The 24853-nt window shown below is 42.0% G+C and overlaps 1 long non-coding RNA gene across 1 annotated transcript; it reads left to right on the top strand.

Moving 5' to 3' along the window:
• Positions 1-9441: 9441 nt before the first annotated feature.
• On the top strand, positions 9442-21528 carry LOC126459685 (uncharacterized). The gene is made up of 3 exons (XR_007585924.1): positions 9442-9578; positions 11782-11898; positions 21378-21528. It is a non-coding gene; the product is annotated as an uncharacterized LOC126459685 (long non-coding RNA).
• Positions 21529-24853: the final 3325 nt, after the last annotated feature.

The following is a 24853-nucleotide window of genomic DNA, read 5'->3' as shown; positions in this document are numbered from 1 at the left end:
TGGGACATAATCGAGTGGTCAAATCGAGTACAAAATCCTGCACAGGCACCGCTTGAGCTATTATGAAGGGCTGTAGAGGCAGCATGGCTCAATATTTCTTCAGGAGCGTCCAACGACTTGTTGAATCCATGCCACGTGGAGTTGCTTCAGTCGGCGGAGCAAAAGGAGGTTCGACACAACAGTAGGAGTGATCCCACAACTTTTGTCACTCCAGTGTAAAGTGAGTGGCTCACGGATATAGATGAAGATTTTGAACAAAGTTGGATTCCGATGATCGTGAATATGTCCAGATATCTTACTATGTGGAGCACTGAAAGCAGCGCCTGGGGAAGAACTCTTAAATGGCAGTCTCACTACCGGGACATAGTAATCTATACAAATATACACTTAAATAACGCAGAATAAATATCCAGCGTTTGTAATGTACATAAGCGGGCGTGATATCATTGTACGAAACACACATAGTAAATGTACGATCTGTTGCAGGTGGCGCAGAGCAGCGGAAGGTTTCGGTGCTTCAGGGACGCATAGTCAATGGCGAAGAAGCAGAACCGGGCGAGTTCCCTCATATGGAGAGTACTGGTACCTAAATAGCCAGAAAAATACATAACGGATGTCAACTAAACGCACTAAAAGAGGAAGTCCACATGGTGCCGACCAGGTATCCATTACATTACAAAATTGCTATTGCTACTAATAATTATTTTAATACGTTACAACTTACCGGAAACACTCTACTCACTAAGCCGGCCGAAGTGGCCGTGCGGTTAAAGGCGCTGCAGTCTGGAACCGCAAGACCGCTACGGTCGCAGGTTCGAATCCTGCCTCGGGCATGGATGTTTGTGATGTCCTTAGGTTAGTTAGGTTTAACTAGTTCTAAGTTCTAGGGGACTAATGACCTCAGCAGTTGAGTCCCATAGTGCTCAGAGCCATTTGAACCATTTTTGAACTACTCACTAATTTGTCATAAAGGAATAAACGAGTCTTCAGATACCTGTAGCTATAAGTGTTTAACAGCAAAACTTCTTTGTAACTTCAATATCTGTCGCCATGTTTGTGTGCGCTGAAGAAGGGAACCGACTGTGTGTAGCAAAATAACTGGAAATCATCGGTAAAGACTGATATCGAACACAATCGAATCACGGTAAGCCAAAGTTCAAGGGACCAGAAATTATGCCTAGCTTACAGAAGTTTCTCACATATAGAGCTTCAGAAGGAGCTTCTATTACTTTTAGAGATTTTTGTTAAAATAGAACTCCCAGCTACTTGTCTCTTGGGGAGAGTTAAGAAGAGAACAAGTATGGAAAGAGTATGCGAGGAATTGAGAAATTGTGTACACTGCTACACCATCGGACGGCCGAGGTCCTATTATTTGCTCGACAGAATCTCTTGGACTTAATGTAAGTGAAACTAATAATGGCGATTCAGCTAACAGATGGAGATGCTAAGTGTGGTGTCACCGCCAGACACCACACTTGCTAGGTGGTAGCCTTTAAATCGCCCGCGGTCCGTTAGTATACGTCGGACCCGCGTGTCGCCACTGTCAGTGATTGCAGACCGAGCGCCACCACACGGCAGGTCTCGAGAGACGTTCTAGCACTCGCCCCAGTTGTACAGCCGACGTTAATAGCAATGGTTCACTGACAAATTACGCTCTCATTTGCCGAGACGATAGTTAGCATAGCCTTCAGCTACGTCATTTGGTACGACCTAGCAAGGCGCCATTACCAGTTAATATTGAAATTATAAAACACGTACCGTCAAGAGCGATGTTCTCCAATTATGGATTAAAGTTAAGTATTATATCAACTACGTACTTTATTTGCTACTATTAATTCCCTTAACTGTTCCAGACCTCGCGCCAGCCTGCGTGAGCTTAAGCGCGTGCCTTTCGGCTACCTCCGAGTGGCTTGGCTGTCTTGCCACGCCACTACACTAAGCACAAAAACGCCGTTAGTGTCAGGGTATATAGCAGCAAGATGGAACAAACGCCAACTAGGATCATCCAAATGACAGAGAGGCACACATCACGCTTCGTAACAGGTCAGTGGAAGGCCTGGCCAAGAAGCCACTAGTCGCGCAGCGTTCCAGAGAAAACGTCGAGTGTAACATAAATAAATCTGCTAACCACTCTGATGCAACAGGACGACCTATAAAGTGGAAGAGTCATGCGATTAACACTGGCGAGAGTGATGTGAGATTATACTGAAAATATTGTAAGAAAATTACTCAGAGGAGCTGGAGAACTTACTCTTGAGGACAACATTTCGAATTCGCTATCGTGGAGTAGGGAACCAGTGACCAATAGGCTGTGATAACATCACTGACTACAGGTGATTTGTAGAGGTCTAGGGCGTGCCTTGCAGTATGACTTGCAGTTCACTACCCTTAGTATGGTTGCGGGTTTAAGATGGTGACCCAGCATGGAAACAATACTGGTTGAATAATCCCTTTACTTCATAATAAGGAGGATAGAGAAGAAAATACTGGGAAGCGGACAGTTCCCTTTGTGACTTAGGCGGCCTCTGCCAGTGAGGTGTGCGAAGTATTGTTTACTAATACGTAGATGGTATTACTTAAACTACTTTGATAAGTGACGTAGGTTAAATTTTAAATAAGACAAATCCAGACAAAAATGGCATTATCTAATAATAACTAAGAAAGCTAACGTCCCATACTATTATGTCAACAAACGTGTTATAAGACAAATTTATACTTCACTATACTAACCAGTGGCACATAGGCCTAACACTCATGTAATTTAGATGATAGAGCGACATGAATAACAAAGTTAATAGAAAAATATCACATATGGGTATTTACTGTCCTATAAAAGGTCCACTCGAAATATTTTATTCAACCATCACATACGGGAAATCTCCTACATTAAGGGACAGTTGGTAACCCTGTTACTGGCTTCGTTTGGTAAACCCAAAAGCTTTACGCACACGAACAACAAACTTCAGTTGCAGACGTTACACACAGATTTTTAATATTTAAATTCCGCTAGCGAACGTTCCATATAAGTCGGGCAACATTACACATCTTCCCACATTTGTCCCGCGAAATGACGACAAGGAAGAAATCAGAGAAAGCTCATTGTCCTCAGTCATCAGACTTCTTACTTGTCTGATGCCACGCACTACGAATTCCTCACCAGTGCCAATCTTTTAATCTCATTGTCAGAGTAGCATCTGTAACTGACGTCCACAATTATTTTCTAGATGTACTCCAATCTCTGTCTTCCTCTACAGTTGTACCTTCAAAGCTTCCTCTAGTGGCATGGAAGTTATTCCTGATATCATAACAGATGTTCAGTCATCCTGTTCATTCCTGTTGTCAGTGTTTTCCACATATTCCTTTCTCCGTCGATTCTGCAGAAAACCTCCTCATTCCTTACCTGATCAGTTCACCTAATATTCAACGTTCTTCTGAAGCACCACATCTCATATGTTTAGATTCTCTTCTGTTCTGGTTTTCCCACAGACCATGTTTCAATACCATACAATGCTGTCCGCCAAACGCAATTTCTCAGAAATTTCTTTCTCAAGTTGAAGCCTATTTGTGACACTTTAGATTTCTCTTGGTCAGGAATGCCCTTTCTGTCAGTGATAGTCTGCTTTTGATGTCCTCCTACGCTCCGTCCTTCATTGGTTATTTTACTGCCTAGGTAACAGAATTCCAGTTTCTCGCTGTTTTCGTTTCTGCTATTTCTCATTAGTTTCGTCTTTCTTCGATTTACTGTGTCCATATTCCGTACTCAGTCCACTGTTCATTCCAATCAACAAATCTTAGAATTCTTCTTCACGTTCACTGAACATAACAATGTCATCAACTAATCTTATAATCGCTATCCTTTCACCTTGAATTTTACTTCGACTCTTAAAAATTCCTTTAATTTCCACCACTGCTTTTTCGATGTATAGATTGAATAGTAAGAGCGAAAGACTATATACTTATCATTAGACTCTTCTTAATCCGAGCACTTCGTTCTTGTTCTTCCATTCTTATTGGTCCCTCTTGGTTCTTGTACATCCCTTTAACTTAACCTGTTTTCCCAGAATTTCGAACATCTTGCACTGTTTTACATTTTCGAAGGCTTTTCCCAGTTCAACAAATCCTATGAATGTGTCTTGATTTTTTTGTAGTCTCACTTCAGCTATCAACAGCAACATCGGAATTGCGTCTCTGATGCCTTTATCTTTCTTGAGGCCAAACTGATCATTTTTTAACGGGTCCTCAATTTACTTTTGCATTCTTCAGTATATTATTGTTGTCGGAAATTTCGATACATTAACTGTTTAGCTGATTGTGAGTCAGTTCTCACAATTGTCATCTCTTGCAGTCTTCGGAATTCTGTGGATGATGTTTTTCCTAAAGTCTGATGATATATCGCTAGTCTCATAACTTCTACACAACAAAGTGAATTGTCGTTTTGTTGCCACTTCCCCAAATGATTTTAGAAATTTCGATGGAATGTTATCTATTCGTTTTGCATTGTTTGAGCTTAGGCGTCCCAAAGCTCTTTTGCATTCTATTTTGATTACTGGATCTCATATCTCCTACTAGTGGATTCCTGTTCCTTTTTCTATTACGACATCGAACAAGCCTTCGCTCTCATAGGAGCTTTCAGTGTACTCTCTCCATCTATCCGCTCTGTCCTCTGCATTAAACAGTGAATCACCATTGTACTCTTAATGCAACCTCCCTTGCTTTTAATTTCACCGAAGGTTGTTTTGACTTTACTACAGTTAGTCCTTCTAACAATAATTTCTTTTCCGATTTTTTGCATTTTTGATCTAGTCATTTCACCTTAGCTTCGATGCACTTCCTATTCATTTCATTCTTAACTGACGTGTATATGTGTATTTCTAAATTTTCCTTAACATTTTTGTACTTCCGTCTTTGGTCAATCAACGCAGGTATTTCTTCTGTTACCCCTGGTTTCGTAACAGGTACGTTCCTTATACCTATGTTTTCCTTTCCAACTTCCGTGTTTACCGTTTTTAGAGATTTTCATTCCTCTTCAACTTAACTAGCTACTGAGCTATTCATTATCGCAGTATCTATACCATCAGATAATTTTCAGTGTATATCGTCAACACCTAGTACTACCGTATCCCACTTCATTGCATTTTGATTTTTCCTGAGTAATCTCTTAAACTTCAGCCTATTCTTCGTCGCTACCGCATTGTGATCTGAGTCTATCTGCTGCTGGGCACGCCTTACAATCCAGTATCTCATTTCCGAATCTCTGTCTGACCATGTTGTAATCTAACTGAAATCTTCCCGTAGCACTCGGCCTTTTCAAAGTATACCTCCTCCTCTTGTGATTCTTGAACAGAGTATTCGCTATAGCTAGCTGAAATTTGTTACAGAACTCTACTAGTCTTTCTCGTCTCTCCTTCCTTGTCCAAAGTCCATATTCCCCTGTAACCTCTTCTTCAACTCCTGTCCCTACATCTGCATTCTAGTCCCCCATGACTATAAGATTTTCCTCCCCCTTTACATACTGTATTACCCTTTCAATGTCCTCATACACTTTCTCTATCTCTTCATCTTAAGCTTGCGGCGTCGGCATGTATAGCTGAACTATCGTTGACGGTGTTGGTTTGCTATCGATTCTGATAAGAACAACCCTGTCACTGAACTGTTCACAGTAACACACTCTCTGTCCTACCTTCCTATTCACAACGAATCCCACTATTGCTATAACATTTTCTGCTGCTGTTGATATTACCCTATACTCATCTGACCAGAAATCCTTGTGTTCTTTCTATTTCACTTCACTGACCCCTACTATATCTAGACTGAACCTTTGCATTTCCCTTTTCAGATTTTCTAGCTTCTCTACCAAGTTAAAGCTTCTGACATTCCACGCCCTGACTCGTAGAACGTTATCCTTCCGTTGATTATTCAGTGTTTTTCTCAAGGTAACCTCCCTCTTGGCAGTCCCCTTCCGGAGATCCGAATGGCGGACTATTCCGGGATCTTTTGCTAATGGAGAGATCATCATGACACTTCTTCAATTACAGGCCACATGTGCTGTAGACACACGTTACGTGTCTTTAATGCAGTGGTTTCCATTGCCTTCTGCATCCTCATGGCGCTGATCACCTCTGATTCTCCCACCTTTAGGGGCAGTTTCCCACCCCTAGGACAAGGGAGTGCCCTGAACCTCTGTCCGCTCCTCCGCCCTCTTTGACAAGGCCGTTGGCAGAATGAGGGTGGCCTCTTATGCCGGAAGTCTTCGGCCGCTAATGCTGATTATTTATCACAATTTAACCAGGGACCGAAAACGTGTTTGATCATGAATCAAAGACGTTACCCCTAGACTACCAGTGCAAATACATCTATGTATCGACAAAAAGTATAGAGTGAGCAACACAAAATTAATGAAACTGAAAAGTCTTACCAATGCAGTAGCTAGAAAAGGTGAAACGTTTAACGACAGAATCCAGAAAGTTGAGCTACATATTGATCGAAAAACCAAAAAAGATCAGAAAACCAAAAAAAGTCTTTGCAACGCTAATGGATAATCTCAGTTATAACAGTGCAATAGATGTGGCTGTTGTGTCCCATCGCCAACAGTAGTTTCAGCATATATGTAAATCGTCTACTGTTTCAAACCTCGTTTAGTTAATGACAACATGACGATAAAAAATAAAGTTATCAAGACATGGAAGGCTATTCTCCATAAATTACAGTTGCTGAAATAAGGACATTGCAACGAGATCATTTTGTCTTGGAAATATTGAAACCAGTAACTGAAAGTCTGAAAAAGTTCTTACACGCCACAGATTAAAGCAGAAGAGGTGGAGAAGAAGATGAAGGAAGCATTACTACCAATTCTTTTAACCATCACAGTGATGGTGAGCTAGACAGAACGTATAGGTTCAGCAAGGATAAACCATATGTCTTAGGTAAGCACCTTATATGTTTCAATGTGCATCCAATGCAGGCTGGGAGTAAGAAATCTGAAAGAAAACCTGGTTTTTTTAATCTAATATTGTTAAAAAATGCGAACCGAACCAAGTGTTCAACGAAAGAGATAAAAATGTATGATGAAGGATATACGAATAAAAAGCTCAAAGAATTTATATTAATTTTTGCGGATAGCACATTATACTTTAGATACCTATTCTGTTCTTTTTTTTTTTTTCATTGTCACCTCCCCCTTAGCAGTCTCATCCCAGAGATCCGGCAGTTTCTCACCCCAAGGGCAACAGAGTGTCCTTAACGTGTTTCCGCGCCTCCTGCCTCTTTGACAAGGTCGTTGGTAGAATGATGTTGACTTCTTAGGTTGAAAGTCTTCGGCCGCCATTGCTGCGATGTTCAAACACGGGACAAGGTCGTTTAGATTACTAGTCAAAGACGCTGCCCCTCGCCCAGGAGTGGATCTTGAACTCATTCGGAGATTTATTCACGGTCGTTCCTCCAACACACTAGCTATGAAAAGAACAGGGAAGTTACAAGTGATGGTTTCAAAGGAAGTTCCCTACGCCACTTACCGTAACCTGGATTGCCTGGTATATATGTAGATGCTGAAGACATCCGTCTACAACCTGCACAATAAATCTGTTCCTAGCGACAAAGTGGTGGCTATTGAAATTTAACACGATTATTTATTCGATGTTTCTTATGTCTGTAGCAACTGGGAGGGACCGCAATACTTTGCGTTTCAGGTGCTGCTGCAGTGGAATGGCGCTAAGCGGTGCGGCGCCTCCATCTTGAACGAGCAGTGGGCACTCACGTCAGCTAGCTGCGTTTACGTGTGAGTAGCTCCGTGTGTGACAGACGTTCTAATGACCGAATCGTGAAGGGATTGACAAAGAAAAAATTAATCAGACGTCTTGGTAAGTATTTTGACAAGTAGAGCCTGGGAATCTGGATGGAGACACACAGCGCTTGACACTTTCGCCAGACCAATATGAGGTCGCGGGCATCAAGGTACTGCTGATTTCAAGTTGGCTGATTCCGAACTGTGTGTAAAAAAGCGACGCGGTCACGTACCATCTGCAAGCAGGAAGCCCCAGCGCAATATAAGGAGGTCACCAATTGACAAGCAGAGCAAAGTTTAACAGTTCGAGAGCTCCTGCTAGGAGACGAGCCTCGGTTGTCCAGAAAATATGTGAGTGATAGAATCTATCCAAGTAAGCTTTTGCACTAAGAAAGAGTTGCATTCTTGCTGCACGTACCTCTGGACAGTGGGTGGTTAGTCTATCATGGCGTAGTTGTACCTATAACTGATTGTCACAGTGAGACGTGCAACGGAACCTGAGGGTTGCATCTGAGCAATAAGAAACTGGCTCCTTTTGATGATTCAAGTCAAACTGATGGGCCAGGGAAGCAATTTGTTCTACCAATTTGAGTATCTAGTAAGCCTCGTCAATAATCTACCCTTATTGAAATTATTTGAGCAATAAGGAACTGGCTCCTTTTCGTGATTCTATTCAAAGTTATAAGCTAGGGAAGCTATTTGTTCTAGTAATTTGAGTATCTGGTAAGCGTCGTCTATCACAACGTACGCTCATGGAAATTATGACCCAGTGTCTGTGCCCTTCGACATGTTCATGTAAATTGGGGAAGAAGCAATAAAATCAGACCAAGGTACCTACCCAGATGCTCGTTTCTCCATTTCTACAGCTACGTCTACATGGATACTCTGCAAATCACACTTAAGTGACTGGCAGAGGGTTCATCGAACCACCTTTACAATGCTCTATTATTTCAATCTCGTATACCGCGCGTAGAAAACGAACACCTATATCGTTCCGTTGCGAGCTTTGTTTCCCTTATTTTATTGTTATGTTCTTTCTGCCTATGTAGGTCGGTGTCAACATGCCGTGCACCCATGTTTTCTATCTTCTATGCAGTTTTCTGGGGCATTTATGTCCCACTACATACTAATTATGTAGCCAGAAGAATAACTGAGGTGTGTAGAAATGATTCAAAACAATGTCTATGATGATTTACCTTAAACTTAGGCACTGTGACACCTATAGATACACACCGCCCCATTTGATTTCTCACAGCCTTCTAAATACCCACCCAATGATCCGTAATACTCTCTCCAAGTTCAAAAAGGCAACTCGGTAAATGCCAGCACTAGACAGATATGAGATACAGACGTCCCATCGCCCAAAAGTGCACATTATTTCAGTGGGACACACGTATCTCATAAACCACGCAAGAGTCAATGTTAACAGGCGTAGGAAGGCGAGACCACATCAACTCCAATATGACCAAACCGAGCTAAAAATAATCTGTGTTGTTCAAACGAGCATTCGCGTTACAGACAGCTTAACTTTTAGTTACTGCCTAATATAACACATCTCTCTAAGCACTGTCCACCTGAAAATAGTCCTAGCTAACTGTAACAGTTGGCACCTAGTTCTCTTCTGCAAAGATGTGACGCAACCTTGATTTCTTTTGGCAGCACCTACGGCACCTATGAAGCGTTGTCTGGTACCATCAACCTGAACGAGGGGGGCACGAGACACGCGGTGACGGAGATTCATAGTCATCTGGGCTACAGTCCTGATGATTCCTGGCTCAACGACATCGCTGTTTTCAAGGTAAGCATAAAAAGTCTTTGGTAGTCTGCTTACATATCGAGAGAGGTCAGTAATATTGGACAACACTTCAACTGCACAGATTTAAAAATTAAATACACAAATAAGACCGGGATTTATGGAAAACTGAGAAAGCGGCGTTCACATACCATTGGAAACAGCTGACAGGAGGACAGTGGAACTATTGAAAGGACTCCAGAAAAACGGAAGACATAAGAAACAGCCTCGAGCAGGGTTGAAAATACACCAACATAATGAAACTGATAGTAGTAACACCATACTTATACGACTTTCCTTCCCGATAATCCGCTTCACGTGTTCATAATATGACGTGCAAGAACTTTCGACACAGTACGGTCAAATTGCGCAACTCCCTTATGTGAAATAGTTAGTGAGATCCTTGAAGTCACTGGGAGAGAAAGAAAGAGTAGTAAGGAGAAGTTGCCTATAGGATCTCAAGAGGGCCGCAGCGAATAATGTCCCTCCACATATACAGAAATCAGTAACTGCAAAACTAAAAGCCTTGTGACCTGGCCGGCCGGTGTGGCCAAGCGGTTAAAGGCGCTACAGTCTGGAACCGCGTGGCCGCTACGGTCGCAGGTTCGAATCCTGCCTCGGGCATGGATGTGTGTGATGTCCTTAGGTTAGTTAGGTTAACGTAGTTCTAAGTTCTAGGGGACTGATGACCTTAGAAGTTAAGTCCCATAGTGTTCAGAGCCATTTGAACCATTTTGAACCTTGTGACCTGGCGAAACTCCCACACTTCACATAAAAGGTGACATACATAACATTCTGACAGAGAAACGCCAGATTACGGGAAAGATTCTAGGTTCCAAACAGATTGGATGATGGCTTCAGACTAAAACCCCAAAAAGAACAGGAAAATTATGTAACCACATTTAGGTATCCGAAAAATATTATTAAATCTTTATAGACATATCCGTAGACTTCCATCAGCAGGACCTACGTAAAAAGTATTAACATGCACTGAACGACTGAAAGTTATAATCTAAACGAAACTGGACTGTAGCTGCCTGAAGGCTTATATGTGGTCCAATGACTTTAAATTGTACCTCTTTTAAATTTATGCAAATAAGGTAAGTTCATCAAGGGCCCAATGCGGCTCTTAACACACAACATATGAAGGATGTATTTCACACTGGTGGTGGTTCTGTAATATTTGGGTGGCGTTTCTCTCACCATGACTTGGATCACTCATTCAGATTACTGTGTATATCAGCATTCTCAGTGAGAGAGTGATACTCTTTCTCCCACATTTCATGTTGAGTAATCTATGGACTCTTCCGTTTGCAAAGACATTCTTGCTTTGACAAACTCGCAGGTATTACATTGCAAATCGGAAGGTCCGTCAAATCACTCAGTTTTACTCCAACAGAAAGTGTATGAAACTATTTTGAACTGGTGAACAATAGCAATCAACAGCCAAGTGATTTCTTAGCTCTACAGAATCTTTTCATGAATGAGTGGTTTCAGCTGACTATGGAGTGGATTGCGGATCCTAATCTTAACCAGACTAAGGTGTGAACAGTGCTTGTCAGGATTTGTTTCTTTCTTTTCCTGTTGCTAAAGTGTTAGTGACCAACCAGGTAGTTATTCTAACTTCGGCAGTACAATAGGAAAACTACAAGGATCTACTTCTACAATTTTTACCCTCCCCCACTTGCATCCAGTACTGAGCTAGTGATCTTTTGGTATCTCAGAATGGGTCATATCATCAGATACCTCCTTTTAGTCAAGTTTTGCCACGCACTTCCGCCTCAATTATATTCAGTACCTCTTCATTAGAGACCAGATCCTACCATCCAATGTGGAACATTGTTCTGTTGCTGCACTTTTCAAAAGCCTGTATTTTATTCTTCGCTGTAAGGTTTACTGTCCAAGTTCCATTTGTGTAAAAGGCTACACAAGACAAATACTTCTTCCTAGCAGTTAAATTTATGATAGATTAACAAGAAATTTTTCTTTTTCAGAAACGTCTTTCTTGCTTTTGCCAGTCCACATATAATACACTTTTATTCCGCAGTCGTCAGTTCTGCCCAAATAGAAAAACTCTTCTGCTACTCTTAGTGTCTAATTTTCTAATCTAGTTCTCTAAGAATCCTCTGACTTAATTCGACTGTAATCCCCTATACTTGTTTACAAAGAAACCCTTTTCAACAAACCAGATATGTTCATGCCTTTACAGGTGAGCCCAGAATTTCCAATAGATGGAGTCAACGTGGCACCCATACAGCTGCCAGAGCCGGCAGAGGAGGTTCCAGATGGAGTCAACGTCACCGTCATAGGTTGGGGAGATCTGTGGGTAAGAAACGTCTGACTAACTTCTAATTGCTGCAGCCACCTACTCACAAAGGCAAATATTCTCTACGTTTAAATTGTCGCCGGCCATAGTGGTCGAGCGGTTCTAGATGCTTCAGTCTGGAACAGCGCGACTGCTACGGTCGCAGGTTCGAATCCTGCCTCGGGCATGGATGTGTGTGATGTCCTTAGGTTAGTTAGGTTTAAGTAGTTCTAAGTTCTAGGGGACTGATGACCTGAGATGTTAAGTCCCATAGTGCTCAGAACCATTTGAACCATTTAAATTGTCAGTTTGAAGGTGTGGTTCAAAACAGTGGTTCTACAGTTTAGATACCTGTGCCATTTTTCAGACGGAAGATGCAGGTGAACAGGCACAAACTGGTTTGTAGATTAACGAAAATTGTTAGACAATCCCACCTAATAACCAACATACAATCACTCTGAGGTATGCTTAGATACGATTTTGGTTCGACTAATACCACTCACCTCTGTATATGACGCCGGATGTTGATCAGAAATCCGTGCAACGCAAGGAAACGCAATAGGACCTTTAATTTTCTGTGATCAGAAAGAGAACGCTCTGGACAAAGAAAAGGAAAGTGATGGTGTTCGATTACACGATTAGTGGTAAGCTTCTTGAGTTTATCACCTCATAATTGCAGCAGCTGGTATATTTTGTGATCTCTCAAAGGCATTTGACTGTGTAAAACACAATAGCCTTTTAAGTAAATTAGAATATTATGGTGTAACAGGAAATGCTGCAAAATGTTTCAAATCTTATATCTCTGGCAGGAAACAAAGGGTGTTATTAGGAGAGAGACATGTATTAAGCTATCAGGCATCATCCAACTGAGAACTAATTACATGTGGGGTCCCACAAGGTCCCATCTTAGGGCCCTTACCTTTTCTTGTGTATATCAATGACTTTTCATCAATAACATTACCAGATGCCAAGTTTGTTTCGTTTGCCAGTGATACAAACATTGCAACACACTACATGCATTTCAGAACTTGTAAGGGGTCTCCCACGAGTATATGCCTAACATACGATGACAAGCAGATAGAAGAAGTGGACAGTGTTTAAGTCTTTGGATTACAGCCTAATAATAAATTCAACTGGGAGGAGCACACCACAGAACTGCTGAAGCGTCTTAAAAAATCTCTATTTGCAATGCGAATTGTGTCAGGCATAGGAGATATAAAAATGAAAAAGCTTACATGGATTAAAGGTATTCTTTACACTTATTATGCAGCATCTAGCTGTTACACATCTAGGTTATTATATCGTAAAACGACAGTTTCATTTTAATTTTGAACGCATCTCTGGAAAAGTATGTATTAATTTCTGATGCATGACACGTACGCTTCGATATTTAGATCGTAACACAACTTTTCATTTTCATTTACAACAGCTGCGTGTAAAAGAACATATTAAAAGTGAATGTAAAACAAAAATCCGTTGTCTCCTACACTCTCTGCTGAATTTTTAGGCCATAAAAGAAAAGTTATTTTCCTTGTGTTCCTTTCTGTTGTCTTATAGAAGAACGTGTTAACACAATGCAATTGTAAGTTTATTTTATCCGCTGCCGTACCCCAAGTACGATTCAGGAACCATTTTACATCCTGATTGAGCGCGACTGGACCGCTGACGCGTCCTTCAGGACAACTAATAGCAGAGTACGGAAACAGCTCACAGCACTCCCACCCAAAACGGCAATTGTGAAGTGATCGGGTAATAGTTATAAAACATGTTTTTCTTTGGGGGGAGGGGGCGCATATAAGATGATGTGCCTTGGGATGTAAAATTTTTAAATCCACCACTGAATTTCACAGGCTTTCTTTTTGTACCTATCGGGTGGAATTTTTATTCGCAAATTTAAACCCAGGAATCTAGTTTTATTTGGAAATCTACAGAGATTGTACGATTTTTCAGAATGTAAAATTCAGTGCTCTAACAATCTATTTATGTATACTATTTAAAAGAACCACACAAAATTACGTGCTTTCGTGTGATAAATAGTAAAATGCTGCTGGCTTTCCTTAGTGCAATAAAATAAACTAGAAGCATTTTAAAAATACTTAAATAATTGTAAAAATAAATGTTATATGGCATAAATTAAAAATTTCAAATGATTTTCGCCTTATATTTCGGTTTAAACGTTGGGTCCCAGAGACTCTACGTCGTGATATATGATACAGAAAAGTCACCTCGCAAGTTAAGGGTGAATCTGCCAGGAAGATTCATTGTAATGAAATATTTACCTTCGTTTCACATATCAAAGTGAGTGTGCCTTTCACCTGTCAAGATGCCTAGGTGACATGGACAGCATATGTGTGATGGGTGTATAAATAATATCTCAGATATAAAAAATGATTTGGTGGACTCCCCATGAAGAAATCTGGAAAGGCTGTAGAAAGGAACTACTTTGTAATGACACGATTATGATGGCTCAGTGACTGGGACTAGCGTCACATTAAGTCGCATAGTGCTCAGAGCCATTTGAACCATTTGAACTAGCGTCACAGAAGAAGCAGGAAGTAACGGATGTTAAAATATTGCTGTCAAAACATCCACGAAGTTATAAACATATGAAATGATGAAGGATTAGACATTCATTCCCATTCAGGAACTTCAACCATGGAAACTTACTCGCCGTGAAAGCAGAGCAGCTGACAATCTCAGAAGCAGCTGCTCTCGAAGTAATATCGTGGGCAGGTTACAGCATATTACCATTAGGAACAAATGGTATTTTTCAAACTGCAAGATTGCCGCGCGGGATTAGCCGAGCGGTGGGAGGCGCTGCAGTCATGGACTGTGAGGCTGGTCCCGGCGGAGGTTCGAGTCCTCCCTCGAGCATGGGTGTGTGTGTTTGTCCTTAGGACAATTTAGGTTAAGTAGTATGTAAGCTTAGGGACTGATGACCTTAGCAGTTAAGTCCCATAAGATTTCACACACATTTGAACATTTGAACAAACTGCAAGATTGACGGGTACGGCTGCAGCTGGTGTTGCGTGGTTACGTTAGTCAAACTTCTTGGTACATCATGCAGATGGTTCTAAGACATGCTGTCACACTGTTTTGACATGGTCCCGTAGCGAAAATATACACAATGACGAATATTCTTCTGTCCTACGATTATTACTGAAGACGACTGATCAATTCCCCACTAGTGTTACAACTTCTTTTGTCTTCAGCTACATTACAGTTTTATTCAAATTAGTTGACAGTTGGCAGCGAGAGGGATGAACTGCTCCGCCAACAATGCACCAACAGCAGCTGCGCTGGCATTGTCGGCTCCTGCTATGTTGGCATTTCCTCTGTGCAAAGCCCTGTGCCTGCCACCTGTCAAGTACGACACTTTCCGGAATCCGATACGAAACATCAGACAGATCTCTCGCAGAGCGGATATTTTGGAACTCAATGAGAATAAACATTTCAGTGAGTTCAATAGTTTTTGAGATTCTGACGCGATAAGTTTTCAATAGTTGCCTGTTGGGAAAATTTCCTTGCCTTTCAATAACAGTAACCTAACTATTGTCCTGATGAAAGTTAGGAAAAGGTTTGGGCATTATTAGCGATTTTCTGTCCTACTCTGCGTAGGTAGAAACACAGTTTATGACTACTTTCACCCATGCTAACGGGAGACCGGTGGGACGAAACAGGCGGTTCCGGTGGTGACTGACTGCGGAGATGAATTAATAACCAACCAATGTCCAGAGCGTAGCCGAGTCTTCTAAGCATATAATCCATGGAAAAATCCAAATCACAAAACTTTGACCAGACAAGAAGAAAATACTCTACTATCCAATGACCCATACTTAATGAACGAGTGCTAGCGACGGAGTGACAGTAACCGCCTGGCTGTGGTATAACGATAAACGCTCGTCAGAGACATAAAATATATACGAGTATATCCAGTGCAGCCCACTGTGCATGTTCTCAACGTCAAGCCCGGCTAGTCACATGATTTTGGGACCACGCTGCTTGTCTACAATTTTTGGTAGCAGCGTAAGTTGAATATTACGTATATTCACGTTTTATGTTCGTTTCTGCGCGTTTGAGTTTTAGCAGTTGCAATGACGCAGTATCTTCGTAGCTACAGATGCTGAAAAATATCGAGGCTCGGTATTACAAAATCTTGTATTGCAGAGATGATTTCTACTGTATTATGGAATATACTTATGAGACAAGTGCTAGATATATTTGCAAGTGTGTCTGAGTAAACTGGCATTCAGTGTATATGTATACACTGTATATTAGTGCTATGTTCATATACAGATAAAATTTCTACATGACAGTCTAATTAATTTCCTCCGATTTTTGCTAGTTCTCAAACCTTTATGGGTATCTAAGTATTTCTGCATGACACAGCAGTGTCACTGTACTGTGGTTAATTAGAACAGATTCGACAATGTAATCAGTGTAATAGAAAACGTGAAAAAATATTGTTGGCTGTTACTTCTTTCATTATTTCAGAATTGGAGCATTGTATTTTTATTTTTATTTTTTGTGCGTAGTATATGGTTTTACTTTTCTGATGAGATGGCGAAAAAATGATAGGGATATTTTACTTGAATATAAATAGCAGAGGGGTGAATGAAGAAAAACTAAAAGCAATAATAGACAATCAGGTGGTGCAAATCGCTTATTGTGTTAAATTTAACAATTTCATAGTTCCAAATGCGTTGTTCTTTCTGTGACACTTCGGCGCCGTATACGATGTCATTCTAACGTAAATAAGTGGGACAGAAATTTGATAATACAAATATCTACAACAGAGAGGTTAAGAAATTACTGTGAGCTGTAAGTTCTTATTCCTTTATCAAAAAAAGTAAATAAGGTGGACTCTAAGCTATGGCAATGCGGCGAAAAAAGCAGTATACTGTTGCTCTTCACATCTTGAAGCCAGCGTCTGTTCCTGGCATTAAATTGTTAAGATGTGTGAAAAACATGTTGCACAGTACTCCTGAATGTGAGCAAAGTAACAACACTCAAAATACTCTACGCGCTATACGGTCTCAAATGTGCTGTCCCAAAATCACATGACTTGCGCTGCAGCAGATATTGCGGACAGAATCCTCGGTCAGCGCATACGAGTGCTCACTCCATAGATATTTATAGTCTTTGGTCAGAGGACCGGCGCCACCTCACGTGCTTGCAACGGTCGCTGCGCCCCGTGCGGGCTCGAGCCGCAACTGTGTCTCTGACGCGTTCTCTCCACCGATACCATGGCTAGGTATGCAATCCGAATCACACTCGGACACACACACAAAAGAAAAACACTGCGGATGAGCAGCACTACATACGCGTGTTGCAGATTGTGTACGTGATTCTTGTAGAGATTTAAAATCCATTTTTTATTGCTGTGGGGAGTGGTGCGCTTCAGTGGTTGCCTGCAGACAGTACTTGCAGCGACAATATTGCAACTACAGACCTTAAATGCCAATGACATCTAATTACAATTAGACTATAATTCATCAGTGTCTTTATTATTTCTTTCTGTAGCATGTTAAAATTTGTGGCACATTTAATATAGATGCCGTTGCAGGTGGTTCATATCATAGACAGTGATTGGACAATAAAGTGGAAACTCCATACAAATACAGGGGATAAGCAAAATAATATGAACACCTGTACTTACTTGAGAAAGGTTTATTAATAAGGGGTTCGACCCCCATTTGCCCGTAATACAGCTGCGATTCTTCTTGGAATACTGGTATATAATGAATGTACATTCCCCAGTGGAATGTCATGCCACTCTACGGTCAGAACCTTTTCTAACATCTGTAGTGACGAGGAAGGAGGAAATCTGCACCGGAATCTGATCTCCAATACCGCCCACAAGGGTTCGGTAAAGTTCAAGTCCGGGGGACTGTGATGGCCAGAGAAGACGATGCAGTTCAGTTGTGTGTTTCTCATACCACGATTGGACTGCCCTGGTTGTGTGAGTGAGTGCACTATCATCCTCAAATATCGCATCATTGTTGGGAAACAAACGTCTGAATCAAGTGGTGCACCTGATCATCTACAATGTTCGCATAATCGTTGACTATAACACGGACTTTGAGAGCGATGATGGTACCAGCAGAATACCATGATATGGGTGCTCGCACCATCACACACACACCTCCACGCTTTACCGTTGGAATCAAGTAATCAGGATTGTAGGCTTCTTTTGGCGTTCTCCAGACGTAAACCTGGCCCGATGTTGGAAATAACGAAATCGTTGAGTCGTCGGACCATATGACGTGTTTCCACTGATCAGCCGTCCAGGATTTATGCTCCTGACACCATGTTTTACGGTTCTTTGCGTTGATTGTCGTCACTAATGGTTTCGGTATAGCAGCTCGTCCATGACTATTCGGTTTCGGCGGACAGTGCCGATAGATACGGGGTCTCGAACACGGCTATTGAGCTCTGCAGTCACTTTAGCCGCCGAAGTTTCGTGTTTTTCGTCACAATTCGTGTTCGCGTACGGCGATATCTGTCATTTAGTTTCGATTTGTGCCAACTATTACGTTTACACGATGGTGTCTTTCCCTGTTTTGAGTAGGCTGTTATGACTGTTGAAACAGTTGCTCTTGAAACATTCAATAAGTTGGCAGTCTTGGTTACTGATGCTCCAGCTAATCGGGCCGCCACAATCTGCCCTCTTTGGCACTCTGTTAGATCTTTCATTGCACGTCGATGTCGGCCTCTGAATGCAAATACGAAGTGTGCGCTACTCGTAAACAACCTGCACTGTTGGCTAGTCCGTACTGAACACTCACAGTCCAGTTCGACACGTGCCTTACCTGCGTTGTTGATCTTCAAACACAACCATCCCATTACCACCACTGTTCATATTATTTTTCCTACCCCTTGTACATGCTTGAACGTAACTGCAGAAGATGCAGTGGCCAGTTGCCCGGATGTTTAATATCTCCCATACAAAGTGATCGACCTTGCGCCTTGTTGATATTCGCGAATGCTAAGCTGCATGAGAAACTGCAGCCGCTTTAAATCTAAGGACATATTTGAATCGATGGCTGTCAAGGGAATTCGGCGAATGAATACGTCTTCACGTGCATGAAAAGGTGATTATTTGTGCCGTCTGTTGATACATTTTGTGATAAGTATCACATTTTGTGTTTGAAAAATTCGTCTTCTATTGTTCCAGCACAGTTTTCACTGTTTCATGTAGGGCTGTGTTTGAGCGCGACGCGAACAATTCGAATAGTTTATGTCACAGTCTGGTAAATCTCGGGATTTGTTCGGTCTTTTGATGGCCCTGCGATCTGCTGACAACCTTTCACCTTTTTATATTTCATGCATGAGTGTTTCAAATCGTAATACGAAATATTAAATAGACAGCGATCTTCCTCTTCTCTTGAAGGTAAAGTGTGCAAATTTTCACAGAGATCGTAATAAAACTGTAGATTTGTATGAATTACAAAACAGTAAACTAACAATCAGACTCTCTTCTTTACATACATAGAGCACAGACAATTTATCATGCTGAAATAATTTTGTTGACACTGTAAAATGCTTCTGTTATTTTTATCCATTGCCGCCATGTTTTTCCAAGCATTTTTCGTAACAAGTTTTTCCAAACCAGCTGTACTTGGCTGGGTGCTCGCAACCAGTTCTTCGCTGATGACGTCACTTCATCATCGATGTGCTCACTTCCAACGTGACCTCTGAGTTCGGGGATCATGCCATGGTTCAAATGGTTCAAATGGCTCTGAGCACTATGGTACGTAACATTTATGGTCATCAGTTCCCTAGAACTTAGAACTATTAAGACCTAACTAACCTAAGAACATCACACAACACCCAGTCATCACGAGGCAGAGAAAATCCCTGACCCCGCCGGCAGATGATGTGAAAACCACTTGTGGGAAGATCTCGCATCACAACATGTCGCTATAGAGATCCTCCTTGTGTGCTCTTCGTCAGCACATCTGCACACCCTTCCACAAATTCACAAACCTTCCCTATAGGCAGAAGTTAATTCCCGATCGATATCGATAACGGTCAGTTTTTTATGAATGACAGAGCACAGCCCACAAACGCAAGCATTTTTTAGTCCTAACTCCATGCTAATTTGCGCCGTACTGTCAAGATTCTTCGGTCTGCAACGTTAGTCAGCGTGGGCGCTGTCAATACATATCAGTCGAACTCGCCAGCCCCCACATATCAGGAACACAGTTTAGTTTGCAGAAAAATAAAATAGGGAAACTTACTTGTTGGACGGCGCTCGAATATGACCATGAACAGCACCTGTGCAATGTCCTTGCCCGTGTCAGTCACATAAAAACAGTGTTATTTGTAACTGTGAATGCCTTATGGCTCAGCTAAGTGAATTCTTACGTCCACAAATTGCTGGTGTTCGTACGGTGGATTCGTCCGTACCCAAGGTGGCTGAAGTGTTTGGCATTTCAAGAGGCACCATACCGAAGATTTGCACCGTATACAGGGAAAACGGGGAAACATTATCCGTTATATCACAACGCAGACGAAAGTGCCTCTTGTATGATCACGACGGACGGTCATTGTAGCAGCTTGTGACGGAAAATAATATGACGACATTTGCAAAAGCCTCTACAAATCTGGTTACTGCAGTCACAAACCCTTTCAGAACCAAAACAATACGAAAGGAACTCCATTAGCTGCGAATTACAGGTCGATCTGGAACTGCAAAACCACTCGTCAGTGGTGCAAACGGAAATGCCGAAAAAACGGGGTTCTGAAGCTATCAAACTTGGACTACGGAGCAATGGAAGGATGTAGATTGTTCGGACGAATACTGTTCCACATTTTATCCGAGTTATGCCCAAGTGTACTTCCCAATACCGAAACATGGCAGCGGTTAGATGATGATTTGTGCAACCGTATCATGGTATTTCGTGGGCCCCATGGCTACTCCACAAAGTCAGATTATTGCCAAGGATTATGTGACTATTTTGGCTGATTAAGCCTATCCCATGGATCATTATTTGCTCCACAAAGGTGAAACCGTCTTCCAAGACGACAAGCTCGTATCGTCCAGGACTGGTTTTCTGAGACGAGGAGGAATTGTTGCATCTCCCCTGACCACCACGGTCACCTGATCTCTGTATTAATGAGTCCTTGTAGTCTATGTTGGAGAGAAGGGTGCTTGATCGTTACACACCTCCAGCACTGTTATCTTAACACTCCAGTGTTTTGCAGGAAGAATGGTATAAGATTATCTTGAAAACCACTCATGACCTCTATCTTTCCATTCCGTTACGACTGGAAGCTGCTTCGAATGGCAACGGTTTTACTATACCGTTTAGGCAAGGCAATGTGTTGTGTTTTTGATGTTTATATGTTTTTGTCAACACACTCTATTTCTTAGGAGAAGAAAATACTTCTTAGCCAAGATCGCAATAAAACACTGTATCGTGGATGACTGGCTTTGAAAATTTGCAGCGTATTAGCGTAGTTGTGGTATAAGAAAAGGTTGTTATTTTTCACAGTATGGAGGACCGCAGCCAGACAACCTGCGCAAAGTGGACTTGGGAGTAGTAAACCAAGAGGAATGCCAAGCGGTGTGGGGCGAAGATGGCTACGCCATCTATCCTACGCAGATCTGCGCTGCTCGCTTCGAGGAGAAAAACTACGACTCCTGCTACGTAAGTATAGAAAAAATTGGTGGGCAAAAGTCTGTCTCGACGAGGAACACACCTAAGACAGCTCATGGGCCGATTTGGAAATATGCCGTCATGTCTGTGTTGCTTGACTTCTTACTGAATTGCCGTTAGATTCAGTCAAGGCGTTTAAATGAGTTCACTGGACAAAATAATAGTAACCATACCTAAAAGAGCTCTCTGGTCGCTTTGGAGCTCTGTAGGTGGCATAGAACTGGTACCAGATGGTCGCGTGTCACTCTTCCGTTAACGTAAGTCGTTTCAATGAATCGGTAACGAGACAGAATTGCAGAAACCAGCTGTTGTATTTGGACGGGCCTGTGATCACATGGCGAATGAAAGTATCTGATTTGTTTGCGGTTTACTTGTGCTGTACAATGTGACTCCAAGGAATGGTGTAACACTAGAAGCTAGTGTTACATACCGTAAGAGCAATGCTTATGAATGGATCCTAACCGACAAGGAATGGAGTCAACTGCTCTCAAATTTGACAGGAATTGCTGCTGTAACTGAACGCAGGTCCCTCTTGACGGGTTTCCGATCAACACTGGGAAGGTAACTGTATGCTATAATCATTTGGGAAAGTCGCTGTAGGGCGTTGACCACAGTAGTGGACGAAGGTACGCTTCTTCAGTGGGCCAAACAATTTTGCCTCGGCTCAAATTACGCTAGGCGGCGGGTGCGGTGAGGCTCTTAACCCACAGAGTGCGTCGGGTGTAAATCACATCGGAGGTGGTCCTATGATATTTTGGTGGTGTTTTCCTTACCACGACTTCGCTCACTCAGCCAGGCTACAGTTAACATCAACGACAATCTTTTATTTTTATTCTGGGTGAAGACGTGTTCCCCTTTGTTTTCCAACTTAATGATGAGCATGCTGTGGATGCAGGCCATGGTTTGGTGAACACCCAGATGCTCCATCGAACATCGACAGCAAGTAGTTAACATTCCTGTACTTTGTTAGCTCTACAGGATCTCGCATCAACCAGTGGGTTCACCTGGAGATGTCATGCATGAAGAAACATGTGAATTACATTCCTCATTGAATTGAGGGCATTATATAGGTGACAAGTCTTGTTACACTGTAGTAATGGAAAGTCCCCAGAGCTGGGAGGATTAATCCGTCTGCCGTGTGCTTACGTGTACGTAACGTTACGTGGCGACATGAGACAAACAGTTGTTGATGTCATGTTATCCATGACGGATCTTCTTGAACTATATGGCTGTTGAGGAAGATCAACAAATACCTTTAAAAAGTCTCATTTTGTTGTCATTTCATTTAGGAGTTTCATTTTCATGAAAAGAAAGGTCTGGAAATATACATTCACACCCTCACTTCACCTCAACAAATTGTCAGTTAGTAACATTTCCTATCAACCAGTTTCTGCAGCTTGTCCTTGAGCTGTTCGCTCCAGTGGAATGGTTGGTTGGTTGGTTGGTTTGGGGAAGGAGACCAAACAGCGAGGTCATCGGTCTCATCGGATTAGGGAAGGACGGGGAAGGAAGTCGGCCGTGCCCTTTCAAAGGAACCATCCCGGCATTTGCCTGGAGCGATATACCAGTGGAATGTAATGTCCACTTATTGACGGTTGAATTCCTAGTAAGCGCATCTTTATTTTACGAAAAAGCATGTACTCCCTCCATAGCACCAGCAGTGCTTAACATCCCAATACTCTCCACAGGAGGAACTGAACATAGATGATACCGACATCAACACACTAGTCAGGGACTCTTAAAAGCCTAATAACATTTATTTCTACTTTTCAAACTTCCTATGATATACACATTGCACTCTCATCTTTGTAACATGTGTACCACACGAAATCGTACATATTCTATTTCAAGCTGGATTATTTGGTAATAACAAAAGATACACATCATTAATAGCAACACACTTTTTCAAACATACACCAATATAAGACAATTACTGCCGACCTTCTAAAGTTAAATCATAGCTTCTGGGTGTCCTTATTAATTACCACACTTAAACTGACTTCGCATATTTATAATCCCTTCTGTTCGATGTTTGGTCTCTCCACTCACATGCCTCGTTCCTCTAAACAGCTGAGCGGTCGCTATCTCTCCTTCCACTGGTCATCATTCATTCCTTGCGACTACAGTTTCTGCGAAAACGCTCTGCCGTCTCTGAAATATAACGTCTATAGCATCTTCTATCTCCAAGGTTCCCTCATCTTTCTATTCGCAGGATTCCCTCTCCCTGCCTCTCATCTCTATTTTCATGATTCCTTGACCAAACTCTAGTGCTTCCTTGGAGCAACAAAGCGATCTCCATGGGCACCATTCTTTCATGGGCGTAACTATAACAACTAAACACGCACATAAAAAGCCTTGCGATCCCTTGGTGCGACTAAATCATCATGCCCCTCAACAGACTGTTCTTTAAACCTAATGTGAAATATTCTCGAGTTCACCACTAAACGAGAAAGGCAATTTTTAAAATCCAACCTACACATACATATCTATTCCTTTTACCAGACTGAACCCAATTCTACTGAAGTTGCACGTTTCTCACTTCTGAAACACTGAGGACAAACATAAGGGCTTGCCGGTGTTCTACTCTCTGAACGATTTAACATTCAAGCTGTAATGTAATCTGTATGATTCGATCTTCTGATTAATTATCTCCTCTGTATTATTTCTCATTTCCTTAATCTGTTGTTGAGGATCAATATACACCTGGTAATCTTTGTGATAATACTCCTCTGAATTAACCAATTTCACTTCACATTTTCTCTTGTCTTTAGTACCGGTTAAAGTGCCAAAATCATCAACTTTACGAACATCCTGATCGTCACACAATAGGTTCGTCGAAGTCAGTGATGGCAATACTCCATTGGAAGGGGCAAGGAGTAAGTGCAGAGGCCAGGAGTGAGCAACCTCTATGGTGCTGGAACTGGACTGCTAGTGGTGAGGACAGCCTGTAGATCGCTATCATGGACTTGGCTGTGGGGTTGCAGCGCTTGTTGTCTGACATTCCATCATGGAAACAATACCGTCAAAAGAATCTCATTATTGAAGAATAAAGTACATCAGTGATGATGGTTCTGGGATGCGGGTAGTGCCCTCCAGGATGCAGGCTGTTTCCATCCAGTGGAAGTGTGCTCATGACAGCAGTGGTCCATCGCCAAGGACAGTGGAAGTGTGCTCATGACAGCAGTGGTCCATCGCCAAGGACAGTGCAATACTTCCCATTCAGACAGTGGTAGCGGCTGTAGAAATGCTGTGAACAGCATGGGACCCATAGTAGCTTACTCAAAACCCGGGTTGGGCTACATCCAATGGAC

This window comes from Schistocerca serialis, chromosome 1 (assembly GCF_023864345.2).
Source record: "Schistocerca serialis cubense isolate TAMUIC-IGC-003099 chromosome 1, iqSchSeri2.2, whole genome shotgun sequence".
In the NCBI taxonomy this organism is placed as follows: domain Eukaryota; kingdom Metazoa; phylum Arthropoda; class Insecta; order Orthoptera; family Acrididae; genus Schistocerca; species Schistocerca serialis.
This window is presented reverse-complemented; position numbering and strand designations above follow the sequence as displayed.